This window comes from Trichomycterus rosablanca, chromosome 6 (assembly GCF_030014385.1).
Source record: "Trichomycterus rosablanca isolate fTriRos1 chromosome 6, fTriRos1.hap1, whole genome shotgun sequence".
Classification (NCBI taxonomy): domain Eukaryota; kingdom Metazoa; phylum Chordata; class Actinopteri; order Siluriformes; family Trichomycteridae; genus Trichomycterus; species Trichomycterus rosablanca.
Genome location: NC_085993.1, coordinates 21,727,790 through 21,752,568, shown reverse-complemented (window position 1 = coordinate 21,752,568; position 24,779 = coordinate 21,727,790). Strand labels below are relative to the sequence as shown.

Genomic DNA, 24,779 nt, shown 5'->3' with positions numbered 1-24,779 from the left:
CAATATTGCAAATAATTTAGCTCCTCATAAGCATCATTATGGAAAAAATTCAAGGTGTTCAATCTCAGTGCTGTTGCATGAAAAGGTTGCTGCTGTTGGGCCCTTGAGCAAGGTCCTTAACCCTTAATTGCTCAGACTGTATACTGTAATTGTAATGTACAGTAAGTCGCTTTGGATAAAGACATCTGCTAAATGCCAAACATTTAATGTAATGTAATGAATGTGTGTGAGCTACTATGAGTATAATCACAAGGGTTCAAAAGTGCTTCAGAAAACCATTTTTAACACAGTCCACTGCTGTATCTCAATAAATGCAACCTAAAAATCTTTTAAGCAAAAAGAAAGTCATACATCAATTCTATGCAGAAACCGCTGAGTTATCTGGGCTTGACTTATCACATATAGAGTGAAATTTGCTGTCTTTGTTCCAAGAAATATTATTCTCTGTGCCAAAGACAAAAAAGAATCATCCACACACTTATCAGTAAAAGGTGTAAAAGCCAACATCGGTCATGGTATGGAGGTGCATCAGTGCCTGTAGCATGGGTGAATTGCATATGTGTAAAAATACCATAGACAAGGGGGTAATTACGCTGGTACCTTGAAACTCATGTCAGTTGGTTCTGGGAGTGGTGTTAAAAAGGTTATTTTAAGGTATGTTTAAGGTATTTTTTTCCCATAAGGATGTATGGGAAACCTGTTAATGCGTTCCAATGCTTTTGCCCTGGCTGTTTCCTTATTTCCTATGGAGTGTGGCAGTGCATGAAGCTTAACGTGACTTATTGTACTAAAACGAGCAAAGAATTTCATTAGTGAAGGGAACTTATGAGCAGCAATAATTAAAAGAGGTTTAGTGTTCCTATGTTGTTCTTTTAATACATTAAGTCACATTGAGCTTTTTTTTTTTATGATGTGTTTTAGACTCTCTCGGAAAAACTGATTCTCATCATTTCTCAGCACCCCGAGCTATAACACAAGTTTAGAAGTGAAACAGAAGGAAAACACACCTAAACACAGCTAAATTCAGATTCGTCTTATATTCGCACTTTGATGACGTTTTAATGCACCACTCAAGCTGAACGCTGAACAAAGCAGCTGTTCATTGTTAATTTGAAATTAAATAAATAATTTTTTTAAAGAAACTGAACACATTGAGTTTAAGGGAAACGTTGAGTTTAAGGGTACATATTTCTTGACGAAGGGCGATTTTGAGTTTAGGGGAAGTTGAGTTACATGGTACCACTGTATCGGGAATTTAGAGAGATACTGTATATGCTGTCATCAAACTGATGTCTTTTTTTCCAGGAAGTTGATTGTTGTTTCAACCATAAAAGCCAGAACTCATTCCACACACTGCATGTGCTTGACTGACCTGCTTGTAGCCCAGGTCTGTCTTTTACTGAAAATGTATGGTGCATCATGAAGAGAATAATCAGTAATGGTGACCACGGACCATTGAGCATCTGAAGTCTTTTATCAAGCAAGAATTGGCATAAAACTGCAACAGATAAGGTCCTCAGTTTCCAATTTTCTGATAATAGATTTTGCAATATACCATACAAACCCATTTCCAGAAAAGTTGGGACGTTTTGTAAAATGCAATAAAAATAAGAATCTGCGATTTCTTAATAGTTTTAACTCTTATATTTAACTGTAAAGGTAAAAAAAAAATATTTCCAATGTTTTCACTGCTCAACTTTATTGTACTGTATTTTGGAAATACATACATGTTTAGAATTTAATGTCTGCAACACACTCCAAAAAAGTTGGGACTGTGGTGTGTTTTCATTGCCTTACCTGTTAGACATTTTATGGCTTGGGAATTGAGGACATGAACTGTTGCAGTTTTGCAAGTGGAATTTTTGTCCATTCTTGGTTAATACAGGACTTCAGCTGTTTAACAGTCTGTGGCCTCAGTCGTCTGATTCTCCTCTTCATGCTGTATCATACATTTTTAATAGGAGACAGATCTGGACTGCAGACAGGCCAGTCGAGCACATGCATTCTGTGTCTATTGTTGTGGTTCATACAGAATGAGGCCTGGCATCGACTTGAGGGAAAAGTCACTGCCTTGATGGCAGCACGTGTGTCTCTAAAATCCCAATAAATGCCTCTGCATCAATGCCTCACATATGCAAGTCACCCATGCCATGGGTACTGATGCACCCACCTACCATATAAATGTTAGCTTTTGCACCTTTCACTGATTACAGACTGTATGGTCTTTTTCATCCTTAGCAAAGAGAACCTAATGTCGGTTTCCCCAAAAACAAGCTTAAGCATAGACTCATCTGACCACATTACATGTTTCCACTGTCTTTCGAACCATCTGGGATGAGATCAGGCCCAGCAAACTCTAAGACGTTTCTACATAGAATTGATGTACAGCTTTCTTTTTGTGTAATAGAGTTTCACGTTGCATTTTCTAATGCAGCATCAGACTGTGTTAAGTGACAATGGTTTTCTGAAGCACTCCTGAGTTTATGTGGCTAAATTGATCACTGTAACATGATGGTTTCTCATGCAATGCCGTCTGAGAGCTCAAAGATCATGAAGATACTACACAGACTGAGATATCTTCAGATTCCCTGAATCTCTTCACAATAATTTAACAGTAGGTGGTGAAAGAAATTATTTGTAATTCTGCATTGGGAAATAGTTTTTTTTTTTTAGTTTTTTTTAAAGTTTTTTTTTTAATTGATTGGTAATTCTTTTCTGAAATCTGGAACAAAGTGGTGAGCCATGACCCATCATTGCTTGTAAAGACTGATCCTTTGGTGGATTCTCACTTTGTCACAAATTCAGCCCCATCTGTGCTCCCAGAGCATGTTGAGTGTGTAGGTGCCATGCCCATTTCTCTGTGAGCACATGGTAGAGGAGGCTTTGTTTAGGATGTCAGGCCAACGCCTCCTCCTAATGATTGGTCAATGATGTTAATGATTCACAGCTGCTCCTTGTTGCAGGTAATGCTCAGAGCATTTAAGGGAGCAGCTGTGGATCTTTCGGCGGAGACTATTTTGGTTTGGTATGGTATGCTCTTGTCCAGTCCATGCTCCTGTCAGTCCATGCTCCTGTCAGTCCATGCTCCTGTCAGTCCATGCTCCTGTCAGTCCATGCTCCTGTCAGTCCATGCTCCTGTCAGTCCATGCTCCTGTCAGTCCATGCTCCTGTTCATTTGCTCCTTTTCAGGCTCAGAAGACTTGTTTAGTGTTAGTCTTGTTCATGTTTTGTGTTAGCCTGTTAGCTTAGCTTATGGTTTAGGCTTGGTTAGGTTTATGCTTCATGTATTTAGATTAGCATTAGCATTTAGCATTAGCTTAGGTCATGTGTTCATGTGTCTTGTTTTGTGTACCCTTGTATTGTTTGTTATTATTAAATGTTTTGTTAAACATCTCTGCGTGTGTCTGCCCCCTCTTGTCACATCTAGTCCATCGTTACATTATTCCCAGTGATGATTCCCTCACCTGTTACCAATTCACCTGCTTTTGTTAAAGTGTTCCAGCTCTTTTAAAGTGTAGACATCAAATTATTAATTTACTAAATGCAATTAAACTGATCAGTTCAATCACTGAAAATCTTTTCTTTCCACTTCTGTCAGTGAAATAATAAATAAATAAAAATAATTCAATAGAATTAACAGATCACAAATTCTTCTTTTTACTGCATTAAAAAAATGTCCCAACCTTTTCAAAAATGGCGTTTGTAATGTAGTATAATATAGTATAGTATAATACTGTATAATGTAATTTAGCAATCTATTATGATAGCCCACCACTGCTGAGATCCGTCTATCACTTGCAGCCTTATCTTTTGCTACAATGTTGTTCATTCATGTGGACAACCTAATAATGTGGTCTTTGTGTGACAGCCTATTGACTGGCCAGCTCTATTTGAAAAACATGTAATGTTCATAAACTGCCTTCCTAACCTCCCCCACCAAGTAAACGCATCATTCATATGTTGCCAGGAGGACGAAGCAAATATCACTAAACGCTCATTTGCTCATATTTCAAACCCACTATAAGATTTTATTACAGACATACCACATGGAAACCGCTGTAGATAGTGGCTGGGCTAGAGATAATATCAGTGAGTCTGCACTGGAAGAAAAATGTGAATTGCCTAGTTGGATTATTAAAAACAAGGTTCTGCAGAGCCCTTTATTCATTTGCTAATTTGTTTAAAATAAAAGCAGATACATTTTGTATAATCTACTTATTCAATTTGTAAAGTAATAAAACATTGTAAAGAAAAGTTAAATTTTCTTTGCCAGTTTACTGCATTAATATGTCAAGTACAAGAGAGACTGGTCATGGAGGATGAATTGTTGCTCTGCTGTGACATATGAAAGTTCATGTGAAGTAATTATATTTATGAATGGGTGACTGCTACACAATGATGTGTGATCATGCAAATAATTGGCTGTTCAGTCATGCTCTGTTAATCTTCAGGAGGCTTACAGTGCATTTACTGATTGGATGTTGGTGGAAACTTCGTTGTCGCTATTTCGAGATTTCCATTTTGCTATTAATAGTACATATTATTAACTTATGTTCACTGGTCTTTTTTCTGTTAAAAATAATGCATACTACAACTTTGTGCAAAGTTTTAAGTTGCCAGAACCAGATGTTAGAGACGTTCATGAATAAAAACATATATAACATATATAACCAACTTATTGTATATATAACTTATTGTACCTCCTCTTACACTTTAGCAGGAACATGGCTTTCTTAAACCTAAGTGAAATGGAACCCTAATATCATTCCTAACACATGTATTTGTCCTACCATTTCATGTCAACATGATTGCTGTGAAAATGGTCTGTCACACCAGGTTTGTGCAAGACATGCTTGAGCATTACATACACATGTTGTACAACCCCAAATCAGAAAAAGTTGGGTCAGTATGGAAAATGCAAATAAAATAAAAATGCAGTGTTCCTTACATTTACTTTTACTTGTATTTGATTACAGACAGTTTGAACCCAAGATATTTCATGTTTTGTCTGCTCAACTTTTTTATTTATTAAAAAACATCCATTCCTGCATTTCAGGCCTGTAACGCATTCTAAAAATTGAGATGGGGGCAATTTAGGGCTAGTAATGAGGTGAAAAACTAAATAATGATGTGATTTTAAACAGGTGATGTCAACAGGTGATTGTAATCATGGTTTGGTACAAAAGCAGCATCCAGGAAAGGCTGAGTCTTTGATGAGCAAAGATGATCAGAGGATCTCCAGTTTGTCAACAAATGTGTGAGAAAATTATTGAAATGTTTACAAACAATTTACCTTAAAGAAAGATTGGAAGGGATTTGCAAATTTCTCCCTCTACAGTGCACAATATCATTAAATGGTTCAAGGAATCAGGAGGAATTTCAGTGCATAAAGGCCAAAGGCGCAAGCTTAAGCTGAACGCCTGTGATCTTTGATCCCTCAGACGACACTGCATCAAGAACCGCCACTCAACAATAGCTGATATAACCACATGGGTGAGGGATTACTTTGGCAAACCTTTGTCAAGCACTACAATACAGAGTTACATGCACAAATGCCACTTAAAACTTTATTCTGCAAAAAAGAAGCCTTACATTAACCATGTCCAGAAGCGGCGTGGACTTCTCTGGGCTCGGAGGCATCTAGGATGGACCATCACACACTGGAAACGTGTATTGTGGTCAGATGAATCAGCATTCCAGGTCTTTTTTGGAAAAATGGATGCCATGTGTTCTGGACCAAAGACGAAAAAGAACCATCCATTATCAGCAACAAGTCCAAAAGCCAGGGTCTGTCATGGTATGGGGCTGGGTCAGTGCCCTTGGTAATGGTCATTAACACTTCTGTGATGGCAGCATTAATGCAGAAAAGTACATTGAGATCTTAGAGCAACATTTGCTGCCTTCAAGACGTCATCTTTTTCAGGGACGTCCATGCATTTTCACAAGACAATGCAAAACCACATGCTGCACACATTACAAAGGCATTGCTGTGCAAGAAGAGGGTACGGGTACTGGACTGGCCTGCCTGCAGTCCTGACCTGTCCCCAATAGAGAATTTTGAAATGAAAAATGCAACAACATCGACCCCGTACTGTTACACATCTTAAGACGTGTTTGCAGGAAGAATGAGACAAAATTAAAGCTGAAACACTAACATTACAAAGTGGTAAATGCTTTACTGTCCCAACTTTTTTTGAAATGTGTTGCAGGCCTGAAACGCAAGAATGGATGTTTATTAATAAATGAAATAAAGTTGAGCAGATAAAACATGAAATATCTCAAGTTCATCCTGTCTGCAATCAAATAAAAGTCAAAGTAAATGTAAGAAACTGTGTTTTTTTTTTTAATGTATTATTTGCTTTTTCCATGCTGTACCAACTTTTTCTGATTTGGGGTTGTACATGTTTAATTCATTGGAAGCTTCAAATATGTATAAGACCAACATTCAGTCACATCGTTAAAGTCAAAGTAGCGAAGATCACTAAATTTGACAGACATAAAATCATAAGGCCACTTTCAAAGGAAAATCAACAAACAAACTGGATACTCAAGATGTGGAATTCAAGCTGTTATGAAGAAATTTAAAGAATCAGTAGAAGTCAGGGACAAAACAGAACTGGAAAACTAGAAAAACAATTAAAATCTGATGGCAAGTTTATTAGAGTTTCTTCTTTGAGAGACCGGAAGTCCGGCGAGGAACTGGCTCAGCATCTGGCAGCTTCATCAGCATTCCCAGGAAGTTGACCATCAGGATGCCAAGTTGCCAAGTGGAAAAAAAGTATATTGGAGTGACGAATCCAAGTTAAATTTTTTTTGGGTCCAGTCATTGACAACTTCAAAACAACAAAACAACAACAAATTAGAAAATGAAAAAGTTGGCACAGTAAATACTGCAGTGTTTCTGAAACCAACATATTACATGTTTAACTGGTCAGCTTAATTTCATTCATTGATATACATCCATTTCTGCATTTTGGGCCTGCAACACATAAAGCATTTACCACTTTGTAACATTGACACTTCTTCAATAAATTAAGTAGTTTTTTTTTGTGTGTGTCCCATTCTTCTTGCAAAAAAAGTTTTAAAGGGTGCAACAGTAATGGGTTGTCAGTGTGGCATTTTTCTTTTCAGAATTCTACCAAGGAGAGCGATAAACCATGTGCAGTCACCAGCCACTTTTTATCACCTGCCAGCAGTACAATCCCAAACCAGTCAAACCACACTATGCCCTATGTACCAGCTCCTAGACCTGTCCAAGAGACTGCAGATCACAGCAATAGCAAGAAGGAACCAATCCAACCCTCCCTTTCTCATGGCTATTGTGTCTGTTGGACAGCTGGACAGGTTAGCATTATATTCAATGAAATTTAGACTTCTTGCACCCACTACAAATGTATTTAAACTGATGAGCCAAAACATAAGTATGACTCCCGCCCCAAAAATGTAACAATTATTTTTTTTGTTACAATTGTGCATGTCACAGTCAGGAGTGTATTCAATTCTGTGTTGATGGTAGTTCCAAATAATACAAATTTTAAATGCTGCCTTTAATAAGGACCTTAAATTGTTGCCCGAATCCAGCCAGAAGACTGAATTAAAGGGTCCTCACAGGCAGCTGTGCTGAGTATCCACTCAAGCTTCAAACCAATGGCATTTTGCCAGAGGACATGAAGGCTGTGCTGCTAATCACAGTCTATTGGGAAAGTTTTTGCCAACATTATGAATTTTATTCTTTGCCATGCTGGGTACAGAGGCCTAGTAAAATGCTGTCCCACAAGTGTCTCATTCTTTGTTCATGAATAGAGATTTCCTAACACAAACAATAACGTTCTAACACAATGTTCTAAGACCCATAACCTTTTATGGAGCTTGTTAAATTATTTTTCCCCTGTAATTTTAAATATACCATCTGGCATAGATTAAATAAGAAGAATAAATTTTTTTGTCTTGTCCTGAATCTCAGAGGTGGCTTGAAGCATGATAGAATCACTTTTCTAGTAGGAAATCATGATTGAATTGTGTCACATTTTGCTCAAAAGATTGCTGAGATCTGTAGACAAACGATTAAAGACAATCAGTGCTGGTTATCTATAGGGGTCAGAATTCCATTTCAAGCCACATGCTAATGAAAACACTACAGAGTAAAATCAATGATGATATATTTGATCTGTGTTTTAGCTCCACAAAATAATGTGTAATTTAAAGCTTCTCAAACAGCAGCAAAAGATGAGCGATCGTCTCTGACTTTACATCTACAAGGTGGACCAACCAGGTAGGAGTGTCTAATAGAGTGGACAGCGAATGGACACAGTATTTGCAGCAGCGCTGCTGTGTCTGATCCACTCATACCAGCACAACACACACTAACACACCACCACCATGTCAGTGTCACTGCAGTGCTGAGAATGATCCACCACACAAATAATACCTGCTCTGTGGTGGTCCTGTGGGGGTCCTGACCATTGAGAAACAGCGTGAAAGCAGGTTAAAAAAGTTTAAAGAGAAACAGATGGACTACAGTCAGTAATTGTAGAACTACAAAGTGCTTCTATATGGCAAGTGAGGCTGATAAAATGTACAGTGAGTGTAGAAACAAGAAGATGGTTTTAATGTTATGGCTGATTGGTGTATATTGTCTAAGCAATCGAGGGTTAAGGGCCTTGCTCAGGGGTTCAACAGTGGCAGTGGTAGGGCTTGAACCAGCAACCTTTTGATTGCTAGTTCAGTACTTTAACCACTAGACTATAACTGCCCTAAAAGTAACTTTGATTGAAAATTCAATTAACAATTAAATAACTAAAATAATAACTATAGCAAGACTCTGTATTAAGCGCTGTCCAACATGCTGGTCCAAAATCTACTATTGTTTACTTGGGTTTAGATCTAGTGACTGCCAAAACCACAGCATATGATTCACATAATTTTCAGCAAAGTCACACCAAAAACTAACAGCATTTTTGGATCAACAACTAGCCTGAACATGGTGGCAGACTTGGGGAAGCAACTAGTATTCCCAAAGTACAATAAATCATAGCCACAAAAATAAGACCTGATATTCTTCTGTGGATAGACAACCCAAAGCAACTAATAATGATAGAATGGTCTGGGCTCTGGGAAACAAGGGTAGAAAAAGCTAATTAGATAAAAAAAACTGAGGTTCCAGCCCCTCTTAGAACTGTGTAGTCAAAAAGATGGAGCTGTTTCCCAGTATATGTTTGGTACAGAGGATGTGGAGCAGAATCTCTGTGGAAAACGCTAGAGGCTTTGGGGGTACTGATGAGAAGAAAGAAAAGGGAAGAAATAGTAACGGAGCAGGCTGAAGCAACTGAAAAGGCCTCATGCTGGCTTGAGAATAAACAATACAGGGTGGAAAACTCTTTGTGATCACCAATCTCCAGCTGAAGTATATGAGATGTGTAGCATGAATGTATGAGTAAGAAGTCAACAATTACAAGATAGAATCATGTTAACATGGCAAAAAATTGCGAATGCAATTTTGTTGTAACAAAACATTGCTTTATTTTTTTTTTCCTTTTTTTATTATTTAACAACATTGATTACCATGGTTATGCAGATGACACACACATATCTAGCTCTCTCACCAGATGATTACAGCCCAATAGACTCACTGTGTCACTGTCTGGAGCACATAAATAACTGGATGAGCTTAAATTTTCTACAGTTAAATAAGGACAAAACAGAGACTGTTGTGTTTGGCATCAAAGAGAAGAGGATTTGTGTCAGTGAACATCTCAGTTCCCGGGCTCTAAAAACCAAAGACCAAGTCCGAAACCTTGGCGTTCTAATAGATTTAGATCTCACCTTCTCTAGTCATATCAAAAGCATCACCAAAACAGCCTTCTGTCATCTTAAAAAGATATCCAGAATCAAGGGTCTGGTGTCCCAACAAGATCTAGAGAAGCTGATCCGTGCTTTTATTTCCAGTAGGGTGAACTACTGTAAAGGTCTCTTAACTGGACATCCCAAAAAGACCATCAAACAGTTACAGCTCATTCAAAACTTTTAACTAAGACGAAGAGAACAGAGCACATCACTCCAGTTCTAAAATCTCTACACTGGCTTCTGGTTAGTTACAGAATAGAGTTTAAAGTGCTGCTACTAGTCTGTAAATCACTGAACTAAACATGGTGAAGCAGCATTTAGCTGTTACGCTGCATATAACTGGAACAGACTGCCAGGAGATATTAGATGTGCCCCAAATGTAGAAATGTTTAAAGAATAAAAATTTTTCTCTTTTCTTGTGCCTATGGTTGAGCTCTACATTTTTGCACTCTATTAGTACTGCTCTTTAGCCTTAATGTTTCAAAACTTTTATTTTAAAATGTTTCATGAACTCTTATTGCACTTACTTTTTATAAGCTATTTTCTTTTAGTTTTTCATGTTCTTAATTTTTTAAAGCACTTTATTTCTCTTCTCTTAATGTCATGTTCTTTTAATTGTAACTATATTTGCAAAAAGTCTTTCTGAGGTTCTAGATCTCAGGAATGTTTTAATGCTTTAAATTTTTCCTTATGTAAAGCACTCTGTATTAATTGCCACTGTGTATGAAAGGTGCTATACAAATAAACTTGCCTTGCCTTGCCTATTTATGATTATTTTGTGTGTGTGTGTGTGTAAAATGTCTGAAACCTGTCAAGGAGAGAAGGAGATGGAAGCATAATAGCTAATTTATCCCCATCTAATTTATCGCCTCTCCGAAACACTGCTTCAATGCATGCTACTGTTTTGAGCTGAGTGACAAGCTGTCATTCTTACCAAAGTTTCACCTCCTGACAGTGTAATCAGACATTGCATTTATCAGACTTCTCAGTTTCTGCACTGTGGAGTCATTTATTGTGGGTGACAGCAATCAAACCCGGCCTCTGGCTCCCACCACAATATCTCACCCTGCTACCCTGACTTTTATGAAGTGACATGTCAAACTGGAATTACTTGACGGCTTTCTTCATGACCTGCCAGGGTTTCTCGCTGACACTGCACCTGCTGTATGAGCTACTTGTTAATATGAATAGAACAAATGGCGTCAGTGCTGCTATGGAGATGACAATGCTAACGCTGTGATGACAGATAATAACCTCAGGTAGGCATTACTTCAGCTGATCAAATGCAGATCTGTGTTTTCAAGATCAAATGTCCTGACAAATCATTATATGACTCAGTGAGCAGTTCATCTTAATGAGCATTGCTGTGATCACATGCATGATCTCATAATGACGAGCACCAGGATGACTGCATGTTCAGACACTCCTGTCTTTTTCTACAGTTTTTTTCTTCACAGTTTGCCCACTCTTCATCTGTAGCTTTATATATATATATATATATAATGAAACTCGATATATATAAAATGAAACTAGATATATATGGAATGAAAACTGATATTCATATATATGTATATATATATATATATATATAATGAAACTCGGTATATATAAAATGAAACTTGACATATATAAAATGAAACTTGATATATATAAAATGAAAACTGATATTATATATCAGTATTCATTCCATATATATCGAGTTTCATTAGTTTTCATTCCATATATTTATCGGTTTTCATTGCATATATATTAGTTTCATTCAAAATATATATCGGTTTTCATTGCATATACTGTATATAAGTTTCATTCAAAATATATCGAGTTTCATTCCATATATATCAGTGTTTGCTATATATTTCCTATATATTTCCTATATATATATAGGAAATAAGTGTGGTGAAAAGGAATAGAAAAGGAATAGAAACAGGAATAGGTGAAAAGGAATAGAAATATTACAAAGTGGTAAATGCTTTACTGTCCCAACTTTTTTTGGAATGTGTTGCAGGTCTAAAATGCAGGATTAGATATACAGTATATATATATATATATATATATAATCCTGCATTTCAGGCCTACAACACATTCCAAAAAAAGTTGGGACAGTAAAGCATTTACCACTTTAAGACATTTTGGCACTGAGGAGACCAAGTGATTTAGTGTTTCAGCTTTTATTTTGTCCCATTCTTCCTGCAAACACGTCTTAAGATGTGCAACAGTACGGGGTCATCATTGTCGCATTTTTTCATTTCAAAATTCTCTTGCCCATTTGTTACAGAACTTGTAGGACAAACTTGGTTGAAACTGACACAACATTTTGCCCACTCTTCATCGTCTCTGTAGCTTTATATTTTCTCTCAGTTTATCCCTGGTTATGCACATAAAAGGATATGTGTTAGATTTTAATTAATATTACTTAGAACTTTACCATTGCATAACCTTGTAGTCAAAGTCACATATTTCAACACTTACCTTTACAGTGAATAGTAACGGACACAGAAAATTAATGCCAATGGGTTGTACTGAAGTGGCTATGTTCATTCTTTCATTCATTCATTGTCTGTTTTACCACCGCTTTATCGTGGTCAGGGTTGTGGTGGGAGCAATTCACTGGACGAAAGCTAGGGAACACCCTGGACAGGTCGTCAGTCCAACACAGGGCACACACACACATACCAATTGGGGCTTTAGTATCTCAAATGAACCTGACTGACACTGGCACGGGGAGAACATGCAAACGGAACACAGAAAGGACCCAGATCGCTTCACCTGAGAATTTAACCCAGGACCTTTTTGAGAGGCGACAGTGCTACAGATATGGGCAGGTATATTAGCAGAGTGACTGTGATAAAGGCCAAATCTTTATGGCTAGACCACTGTGTTTAAAGTATCTTTTAAGCAACAAGTGGTGCTCACAGGCAGCTGTTTTACAGAACCTGTAGGACACCCTTGGTTGAAACTGACACAACAGAGCCAAACTACTTCTGGTAACACAAGCACTGAAATTTTTAGACTAACATTTAAATATGTCTGGCAGATGCCAAAATAAGATTATGTGGATTGCACAGTGCTAACAGTAAAGTTTGGTGGAAGAAGAAAGTAGTGTAAGAATTATTCTGAGAGTTGTGGGTGAGGGTGTGGCAACAACCTAAAACCCTTGAGTTGGGGTTGGCCTTCAGGTAAAAAGGTCTTTGAAGCCTAATATAATGTAAGTCTGACTGATCAAACTGAACAATATAACTGAACATTACTATGCTTATGAAGGTGTAACAGGCCCAGCTGTTCTGGAGATTGGCAGAGGAGCATACTGTAAGTGACAGAATCATGCCCCTCTGTCATGTCATTTATTGTCGGCAATAGAGGCATGGAGGCGCAGATGAATGACTTGTTGCTTTCTCATAACTGTTGAGTGTCAATTTGCTCCAGGAGGAGGGATGTGTATTAATCACGGTTTCTTTCTTACAGTGCTGCTGGCTTTTCTGTTGACACTTGTTCTTTTATAAAACCATGATGCCAGACACCAACTCTCTTTGCCTGGGAACCCAGTTGGCAGTGTGGAACTTTTTGGCCATCACTACAGAACTGCCCTGAATGGGTGAGTTGCCTCTTAAGGCGGTATGACCAGGCCCCTCCTTTGAATCCACACTGGGCCGACCCACCCCATTGCAGAGGGTGGTCTTTTTTAAAAGGACAATGCTAATATAGCCTGGGAATGAGGTTTGAATGGCCATTTGATGATTTGATAACTATGGGAAATTATGTAAATCAACCGCAATGGCCTTAAAAGTCACCAAAATTTATAAATTCACCAAGTTCATAAATGGGAGATTTTGGACCAGTGTTTTTTATTTTGACCACTATCTTTAAATCACCAGGTGAATATCTGTTGGAACAATGGTGTTTCATCTCTTGAGAGCATTTTTAGAGATTGAATCTGTTCAAGGTGCACTGATCTTGCTTTGATGGCTAGTACTTGTCTAAGACCTTAATAAAACATCTGATGTTGGATTTAGAGGAGCATTTGTGTGTAAGCCAGGGAACCAGCTTTTTTATAGAGAAGATAAATGGCAAAACAATTTTCCTTGGAGGTCTTAATGTTCATTTTCTTTTCCTCCCCCCTCTATCATTGCAACAGCTTTGCAGCACCCGGCAGTTGCTATGGAGATAGAAGCTGTGAGGCATGCAGGAAGTTCATTAACTATCCTATTGCATATCATTACATATTGTCCAACATGCAGGGCTCGGCGAATGAACACCAGCTTTTGTTTCCCTCGTCTATGTCTTTGCCAGTGCCCTTGCCTTAACAAAATCCCACTTTTTTGGCCGATTTGTTGCAACCAAGTGCTCAGCATATGTGCCACGTCAACACAAAGCGGTGTGTAGGACTCAGAGATCCTTTTAAGCACTAAAATATAGCTGTTGTTTTACGTAACTGAGTAATCTTCTTGGGGGACATGTATTAGATTCCAGCCTGGATACAGAAGGCAAAACTGGGGCAGGAAACAACCTTACAAAAGAGGGATTGATAAATCTGTCACGCCGGACAAAGTGGCCCTGCCTCTGTTTCTTAAAGACGTCTGCTTTTGCGCACAAAGGCTCCCAGTGTTGCATAAAATCTGCATTGCACCTCTATAATATCTAGGGTCTCTTAAAAGTCACATGGAACAGTCCTAAACATGTTGTTTTTATTGTTTCTGACACTGTTAGTAGTTATTCTGGTTGAACTTGATTTTAGTGATTAAAGACTCAAGGGAAATGAAAGCACATGACCCAACCTGCACTGTTTTCACAAATCTTAAGCCAAGAACATTGTTATTAGAACCTAAAATATAAACATTTGAATAAATCAGTGGTGTTTTTTCTCTTTTCCTCCAATTTTTCCCCCAATTTTCTCTCTAATCTATAGTCGTATCCAATTACCCTGATTGCATTACACTTCACCTCTAATGATACAACCCTCCACTGCTCAATGAGGAGCTTCACAACTGACACACGCCCCCTCTGACACGTAGGCAGGACCGACTGCATCTTTTCACCTGCACAAGGCGAGTTCATATGTGGATCAGTCTTGTTCTCAGAGAGCCACACTCTGATCATGCATTATTCCCCAACTCCGCGCAGGCACCATCAATCAGCCAGCAGAGGTCGTAATTGCACCAGTTATAAGGAACCCTGGTCTGGCTTGTCCCACCCTGTGAACAACAGCCAATCGTTGTTCATGTAGCTGCCCAGCCCAGCCAAGACGGCAGAGCTGAGATTAGATAAGATGTATTCGAAATCCCAGATCTGGTGTGCTAGTGTATTTTACCGCTGCACCACCTGAGCGGCATTCAAACCGTTTTTAACCACCAGTTTTAACATTGTTTTTGGTCAGGTACATGTCAGTTGTTATATCTGTTGTGTATTTTGATTTGCCTTAATATCTCCACAATCAACATTACATTAATTATTACTAAAGTTATAAGTAATTGTGTGCAGTAACACAAGCATTTGTGAAAAATCTGCCAGTGTGCATGATCATAAATCATTTTTACTCATATTTTTATGTGTGGCTATGTTGACTTATAACAAGAATTGTCTCTTCTTTAAAACAAACAAAAAAAAACTTTAGCACATAACTACATAAGTACATAACAATATGCAAATGTTCCTTGTAGGCTATTTGGAACAGTGAAGTTGCTGTGTATAAGATTATGCAACTGGAAAGTAGTATTTAATAGCAATGCAGCTTCTGGCAGCTGTGAAAATGGCATAGACTTTATTAGAGCATGAAGCAAGAAATGTCTTATTTATCAGTAGAATGCCATTTGAAATAGGGCAGTCATTAGCAATGTTGCTTCACAGCAAAAAGGACCTAGAGTTTGCATGTTCTCCCTGTGATGGACTGGCAACCATTCTGGGGTGTTTCCTGCCATTAACCCAATGATTTGGGCCCACTGCAAACCAGAATAGGATAAAGTAGTGGTAAAACAGACAATAAATGAATGAATGGCATTCATAATACCTACAGAATAGGTATTATTTGGGTGGTGGATCATTCTCAGCACTGCAGTGACACTGACATGGTGGTTGTGTGTTAGTGTGTTAGCTGGTATGAGTGGATCAGACACAGCAGCACTGCCTGAGTTTTTAAACACCTCACTGTCACTGCTGGACTGAGAATAGTCCACCACCCAAAAATATCCAGCCAACAGCGTCCCGTGGGCAGGGGCTAGAAGATGAAGGTCTAGAAGATGACCAACTCAAACAGCAGCAATAGATGAGCAATCATCTCTGACTTTACATCTACAAGGTGGACCATCTAGGTAGGAGTGTCTAATAGAGTGGACAGTGAGTGGACACGGTGTTTAAAAACTCCAGCAGCGCTGCTGTGTCTGACCCACTCATACCAGCACAACACACACTAACACATCACCACCATGTCATTGTCACTGCAGTGCTGAGAATGATCCACCACCCAAATAATACCTGCTCTGTAGTGATCCTGTGGGGGTCCTGACCATTGAAGAACAGGGTTAAAGCAGGCTAAAAATGTATGTAGAGAAATAGATGTACTACAGTCAGTAATTGTAGAACTACAAAGTGCTTCTATAAGGAGGTGGTTTTAATGTTATGTTTGTAGGTGTAATAAAGCAGGTTAATCAATGATGGTGTGATGCCCTGGATGGACTGGTGCCCTGTCTGTTGTTTGTTCCTAATAATAGAGATTGATTTGTGTGTCTTTAGTGACCACTGAAAAATTATATGTTCTGTTCTTATGTCTTAATCTGGGTTTTTTTTTTAATCTTTTTTTAAGTGACCCACATTGTGTCCATGATTTTTTATGAGATCCAGGCAACACAGGCAATCCATCCATCTGTGGTTTAAAAGATGTAACATAAAGCTTCCACAAGGGAGCATTTATGTACAAGTCTATTTAATTATTATTATTTTTCTCTGTGACCCATTTTTTTCGGCTAGTGACCCTTACCCAGGGTTTGAAAAACCCTGTCTAAACCCACACAACATTTACATCACACCACATCATATAGGATCTGTGATGGGAATTCTCTGTCAGCCAGTGCAACTTGTGGTGCAATGTAAGATTTCATGAAAACACTTGATGTTTGCCACATTGTTTCCTAAAATAGTACACTTTACTAAGACTATGATGTGGTTTATAACGTAAAATTAATAGTTTCTTCTTGTTAAAATATATTTAAGTTGTGATGATATCAGGTGGTTGAGCAGATCTTAGCTTCCTGACATTGTTATTCATTAGACATTGTCCCATATTTAGGGAACTGCCTTTGTATGTATTTGTGTGAGTGTGTTTGTGTGTGTGTGTGTTAGACAGAGGGTGGGGTGGTAGTCTGGGTTTAAGCCTGTATAATAAATAATGTGCAGACTGCTCTGGAGTAGCCTATTTCCTGTCTGGCATTCTGGCCTAATTAAAGTGGCTGTTGTCTGTTGGAAACCAGAAGAGAAATTCTGGGTTAAAGTGTTAATGGTGGGAAATGAAAATATTGCAGCACATCACATAATGTACGTACAGACAATAAAGGAACATGGGATGCTGGTGCATAAGGACAAAAGTAATTGTAATCGAGCACTTTATTAGGTACACCCTTTGTTTCTTGATTTATTGTCTGCTTTACCATCGCTTTATCATACTCTGTGTCGTGGGGGGTCCAATTCACTGGGCAAAGGGTAGGAAACACCCTGTAAATGTCACCAGTCCATCACAGGGCAAACACGCACACACATTCACACACACCTAGGGGGACTTTAGTATCTCCAGTTAACTTGACTGAATGTCTTTGGACTGTGGGAAGAAACCCACACAGACACTGGAGGAAAATGCAAACTCCACACAGAAAGGACCCAGACTGCTTCACCTAGGAATTGAACCAAGGACCTTCTTGCTGTTGGGCGACAGTGCTACCCACCAAGCCACCATGCTGCCCAAGTGGATTGATTAATTGGTTACTTTTTAAGCTAAAAGCAATTGTGGGTTAAGGGTCTTGCTCAGAGGTCCAACAGTAGCAATCTGGTGGTGATGGGAATTAAGCCAGCAAACTACACCACTAAGCTAGTCTGTTGCTCTGTACACCTGCTCATCCCCTGTACTCTCACAGGACCTCCTTTGACCAGATGATATTTAGATAGTGGCTCATTCTCAGCCCTGCAATATCACTAAAATGGTAATAACATAGTTGTGTGTGTGTGTGTGTGTGTGTGGTACTAGAAAGAGTGTATTAAGTGCAGTAGTGTTGTTTGGATTTGCAAGCACATCACTGTTAATGCTGAGAGGAGAAACACGTTCCAACTTAAATTAAACAGCATGCTGTGATCAGAAAGTGTCCACTGATTAAAAATTAGAGGCTGATTAGCAAACACTGTGCATTGATAGGAGAAAATAGCTCTAGTCTCTTACTGTACACCTATAAGAGGTAACAGGACACAGGTTTTTTTTCTGATCAGTGATTTAAACACTTAAAAATCCCAACAACACTGCTGTACTTTAAGCATTAGAGCATTACTACACCCCGTCTTGTTCTTATACATACACTGATGCCCTGTCCTGTGTGTATTCCTGCTGTACAGACAGTGTCTTCACCCACATTCCGTCAACACAAAACATGATTAAATGCTTAATTGCCAAATGTCTTAAAATAATTCTTTGTGATTAATAGTAACAAAACCAGAATACACACAGTAATGGTAATCAGCAGATTTTTCTTTATTATCTGATGCTGCAAAGATAAACATAATGCCATCTGTAATCAATTCCTATCCTGGGCAGGGATTTATTACAGAGCATTAAACACTCACATCTGTTTACTTATACATACACTGTAATAAACTGCTGTAAATGTACTGTTGATTTACAACAGTATCTTATAGTATTTATAACAATTGAAAAATACTGTTAAATAGTAATATCTCTCATGTAAAATAACAGTAACATGGTTGGTTAACCAATAACAGTAGATAACTGTGATTTATCAGCATAATACAATATATTCTGTCAAACTGTGTATACATCAACATGTGCCATCATCCCCTTACAAGTCCAGTTACTAACCAACATCAGCGACTGATGATTGTAAGCTAATGTTTCTGTTTTTATGATACAATTTTTTCTCCAATTTCCCCCCAATTTTCTCCCCTTATCTAGTTGTATCCAATTACCCTGGTTGTGTTACACTTCGCCTCTACTGATACAACCCTCCACTGCTGACCGAGGAGCTTCGCAACTGACACATGCCCCCTCCGACATGTGATCTCTTGTCACCTGCATGAGGCGAGTTCATATGTGGATCAGCTCTGTGCTCGGAGAGCCACACCCTGATCAGCATTATTCCCCAACTCTGTGCAGGCGCCATCAATCAGCCAGCAGAGGTCGTAATTGCACCAGTTATGAGGAACCCTGGTCCGGCTTTCCCATCCCTGAACAACAGCCAATCATTGTTCGTGTGGTCGCCCAGCCCAGCCCAGCCCAGCCCAGGATGGCAGAGCTGAGATTCGATACAATGTATTCGAAATCCCAGCTCTGGTGTGCTAGTGTGTTTTACAGCTGCGCCACCTGAGCGGCCCTATGATACAATTTTTTATTAAATTGCTCATGCAAAAACATATTTTTTTTCCTGAACTTGTTGTGGTGGGGTAAACCTGATCATTTGGCTCAGCTGTAAGAGAACCCCCCCCCAATTCATGGCTATGGCCTTGTGCTCAGTAAGGCCTGTGATTCACTTGTACATATTGTTGATGACTACAGCAATATACAGCACACACACAAATTGTACTCATACTCATAATGTAATCCAATATACATTAATATACTGTTAAGTTACAGTAAATGCACCGTGAAATAACAATAACATGCTGGTATGTACTAAAATTACAATAATAACACAGTTATTTTACTGTCATATACTGTACAATACTGTGACAATAAATGACTGTAAATGCATTGTAAAATAAGACTGAAATGCTGGCTCTATTTTACTGTTATACAGTATTACAGTTAAATTGTTTACAGTGAAGAGACAAAACATAGAGAAGCCAATTTAGCTTCTGCATTTTTTGGATGGTGAAAGGACACTAAAGTACCTGGAGGAATGAAAGCGGAAATCAAGCCCAGGTTGCCAGACCAATGTTGCTGTAAGGCAACCACTACTAAGAAAATGGGTACAGCACAACACCAGTGCCCTGAGGACCTGATTTTAAACCTTGCCTCTGGTTAGTGTTTGTGAGAGATGTGGTTGATAATGTTTTGACAATGCTGGGTTCTTCTTGGACACTCTGGTTTTCACTCACCTTGTCAGTGTTTAAAACTTATCCTAATAGAAATTATGACACCAACAATGGCAATGTGTGCATTTTCTAGCTAGCTAGCCAAATTAGCAGGTAAGCTTATTACTTATCATTTTGGTCGCATAAAGTCATTACATTCACAGTGAATTTGTAGGTAGATGAATATCAAAATGCAATAATTATGTGATCATGTAATTGTAGCACATAGCAAACAGGCCTGAAAAGCCTGGCTCACAATTCATCCTGGTTTGAGCTTTGAGTATGTGGACACAAATAAGATATGATCTTCTTGAAACTGTAACCAGAAAGTTAAAAGCATATGGCGATCATTTGTGTGTGTATGTTTAAATAGCACTGCAAATAGTGTAAAATCAGCACAGGTCCTGAGGATCTAGTTCAATTCATTTCTCTAGTCACTGTCCATAAGAATTTGATATGTTCTCACATAGGGTTTTATTTCCACTCTTCTAATTAGCTTTTAATTGCCATGAACATGAATGGGCTTTGTGTTTAGTTAGATAAACACTAAATGACCTTACTAAAATGACCTGAGTGTGGTTGCTCTTCATATTAGCATTGGTAAACTGTAAAAATTATACTAATATTAAAACATATGCCAGTTGGTGGTCTGGCTGCCCATTGTGAGTAAAAAACAGTGTGATGCCCTGCGATAGACATTTTATACAGGGAGTATTTTCTTTTGTGAATGCCCCAGGGATAGACTCTAGACCCATCATGACCCATACCAGATTAATGAATTATTGACAAAGGAGCAACTGTTAATATATAGGACATGTTTTTATTGCTTTACAATATGTAGACACACGACAAAATGCAACAGTATCCAGAGTGTATGAATGCAGTGATTTATTACCGTATATAAACAGCATTAATATTTCATTGAGTCCTTCCGCTTCTTAATTTATTTTTGGTACCTGGTAACTTTCACAACATCCACCAGTTGACATGAATGACACTTTATGGAGAGACAGTGCTTGTCTCATGCTGACTGCAGATTTTCTGAGCCATTTAAAATTCTTTAAGCTATCTCTGTTGTTGAACAGTAGCCTACTTTGTACAACATTTAAACATTGCTATTCAAGTAGATATTACTTACTGATGAGCCAGAGTATTAGGGCCACCCCAAAAAATGTGAATGGCAATGGCTATTTCATAACAGTTTTGTATGTCTTGCTCAGGAATACATTAAATGTTGGGCTGATTGTAGTTTCTCATATTACACATGTTAAATGCAGCGGAAATGGGCAGCATTAAGATCTGAGTGACTGAGTGATAACAGCTAGATCATTGTGGAGAGACCACTGGGTTGAAGTATTTCAGAAACATCAAGGGGTGCTCACAGACAGCCATGTTGAAATCCCTGACAGGTTGATGGGTAACCTAGACTCATTGATGCCAGAGCATTTGAAGGCTATTGTGTCTGTTATGGACCAACAGAGGGGCTACTGCAGATCATCATCAAACCTTCCTGTTTGGTGCAACAGGTGCATAGTTTGATGCATAGTTTCAGGCCATTTAAAGTCACTATGCCAACCCCTGTCTACCATTGAAAGCGACTACAATTGACATGCAAGCATCAGAACTAAGGATCATGTGGACACTGAGCATGTGTGCAGTGTTTTCTTGCTGAACAGATGACACCAAGAGGCATTGTAGAATGACCCATCTTGCAACCTGTCGAAGTTGCAAGGACCTCCTGGTTAGAACTTCTTTTGTGGAGTCAATGTTTGTCCGACTTTAACTCTCTCCCAGACCCTGACAAACTACCCCATCTACTGGGGAACACAGAGAGAGCTGCACACTAGCAACACTCTATTACCTGCCACCAGGTGAGGGACAGTTGGTAACCATGTCTCACACACACACTCACACACACATGTATACAGTATATATACTGGTGCTGGTCATAAAATTAGAATATCATGAAAAAGTTGATTTGTTTCAGTAATTCCATTCAAAAAGTGAAACTTGTATATTATATTCATTCATTACACACAGACTGATATATTTCAAATGTTTATTTCTTTTAATGTTGATGATTATAACTGACAACTAATGAAAACCCCAAATTCAGTATCTCAGAAAAGACCAATACATGAAAAGTATGAGCATGTACAGCACTCAATACTTAGTTGGGGCTCCTTATGCCTGGATTACTGCAGCAATGCGGCGTGGCATGGAGTCCATCAGTCTGTGGCACTGCTCAGGTGTTATGAGAGCCCAGGTTGCTCTGATAGTGGCCTTCAGCTCTTCTGAATTGTTGGGTCTGGCGTATCGCATCCTCCTCTTCACAATACCCCATAGATTTTCTATGGGGTTAAGGTCAGGCGAGTTTGCTGGCCAGTTAAGAACAGGGATACCATGGTCCTTAAACCAGGTACTGGTGGCTTTGGCACTGTGTGCAGGTGCCAAGTCCTGTTGGAAAATGAAATCTGCATCTCCATAAAGTTGGTCAGCAGCAGGAAGCATGAAGTGCTCTAAAACTTTCTGGTAGACGACTACGTTGACCTTGGACCTCAGAAAACACAGTGGACCAACACCAGCAGATGACATGGCACTCCAAACCATCACTGACTGTGGAAACTTTACACTGGACCTCAAGCAACGTGGATTCTGTGCCTCTCCTCTCCTCCTCCAGACTCTGGGACCTTGATTTCCAAAGGTAATGCAAAATTTACTTTCATCAGAGAACATAACTTTGGACCACTCAGCAGTCCTTTTTGTCTTTAGCCCAGGCGAGACGCTTCTGACGCTGTCTCTTGTTCAAGAGTGGCTTGACACAAGGAATGTGACAGCTGAAACCCATGTCTTGCATACGTCTGTGCGTGGTGGTTCTTGAAGCACTGACTCCAGCTGCAGTCCACTCTTTGTGAATCTCCCCCACATTTTTGAATGGGTTTTGTTTCACAATCCTCTTCAGGGTGCGGTTATCCCTATTGCTTGTACACTTTTTTCTACCACATCTTTTCCTTCCCTTCGCCTCTCTATTAAATGTGCTGGGACACAGAGCTCTGTGAACAGCCAGCCTCTTTAGCAATGACCTTTTGTGTCTTGCCCTCCTTGTGCAAGGTGTCAATGGTCGTCTTTTGGACAACTGTCAAGTCAGCAGTCTTCCCCATGATTGTGTAGCCTACAGAACAAGACTGAGAGACCATTTAAAGGCCTTTGCAGGTGTTTTGAGTTAATTAGCTGATTAGAGTGTGGCACCAGGTGTCTTAAATATTGTACCTTGTCACAATATTCTAATTTTCTGAGATACTGAATTTGTGGTTTTCATTAGTTGTCAGTTATAATCATCAACATTAAAAGAAATAAACATTTGAAATATATCAGTCTGTGTGTAATTAATGAATATAATATACAAGTTTCACTTTTTGAATGGAATTACTGAAATAAATCTACTTTTTCATGATATTCTAATTTCCAGTATGTACTGTATATATACTGTATATATATACCTGTATATGACCACTGACAGGTGAAATGAGCAACACTTCAATTATCTCTTCATCACGGCACCTGTTGGTCTGGAATATATTAGGCAGCAAGTGAACATTTTATCCCCAAAGTTGATGTGTTAGCAGCAGATAAAATGAGCAAGCGTAAGGATTTGAGCGAGTTTGACATGGGCCAAATCTCCAAAACTGCAGCACTTGTGGGGTGTTCCGGTCCGCAGTGGTCAGTTTCTATCAAAAGTGGTCCAAGGAAGGAATAGTGGTAAACCGGTGACAGGGTCAAGGCTCATTGATGCACGTGGGGAGCGAAGGCTGGTCCGCGTGGTCCGATCCAACAGACGAGCTACTCTAGCTCAAATTGCTGAAGAAGTTAATGCTGGTTCTGATAGAAAGGTGTCAATACACAGTGCATTGCAGTTTGTTGCATATGTGGCTGGATAGCCTCAGACCAGTCAGGGTGCCCATACTGACCCCTGTCCACTGCCAAAAGAGCCAACAATGGGCACGTGAGCATCGGAACTGGACATTCACATCGTGAATCACGTTTTCTTTTACATCACTAGGATGGCCTGGTGCGTCGCTTACCTAGGGAACACATGGCACCAGGATGCATTATGGGAAGAAGGCAAGTCGGCAAAGGCAGTGTGATACTTTGGAAAATGTTCTGCTGGGAAACCTTGGGTCCTGTTATCCATGTGAATGTTAATTTGACACGTACCACCTACCTAAGCATCGTTGCATATTTTGTCATACCAATAAAGCTACGTTTTAGTTTGAGTCGAGTCTGTCATAGCTGTTTTGTACATATTAGACAGACGGGCCTCATGTTTTGGGCTGTTAGTGTATAATTCACTGAAATACATACCTGTAAATAGACTCTAATCAGGAGGTAGGCTTATTTATTAAATGTATTTTATTATAATTATAAAATGATTATATTTGAGTAATTAACACCGAGAATGTTTTAGATGTTAGTGATTTAAAACTGCAAAAGTAGGATTTGGCTGCTCTCTGCTGGCTGCTACTAATCTAGCTTAACTTTTATTTATTTAAATTAGTGTTTTACTACAACTGTTTAGAGTTGTATAAATATAACACACACACACACACACACACAGCTGGTTTGTCTAATACAGAGTCTTAATATTCATCTTAATACTGTGT

At 38.9% G+C, this 24,779-nt stretch overlaps 1 long non-coding RNA gene across 1 annotated transcript in view; it reads right to left on the bottom strand.

The window, feature by feature from the left end:
- Positions 1-6,636: 6,636 nt before the first annotated feature.
- LOC134316365 (uncharacterized) overlaps positions 6,637-24,779 on the bottom strand; it is a 30,254-nt gene continuing 12,111 nt past the window's right edge. The window contains exon 2 of the long non-coding RNA XR_010013083.1: positions 6,637-6,833. This is a non-coding gene — a long non-coding RNA (uncharacterized LOC134316365). The remainder of the gene's footprint in view (positions 6,834-24,779) is intronic.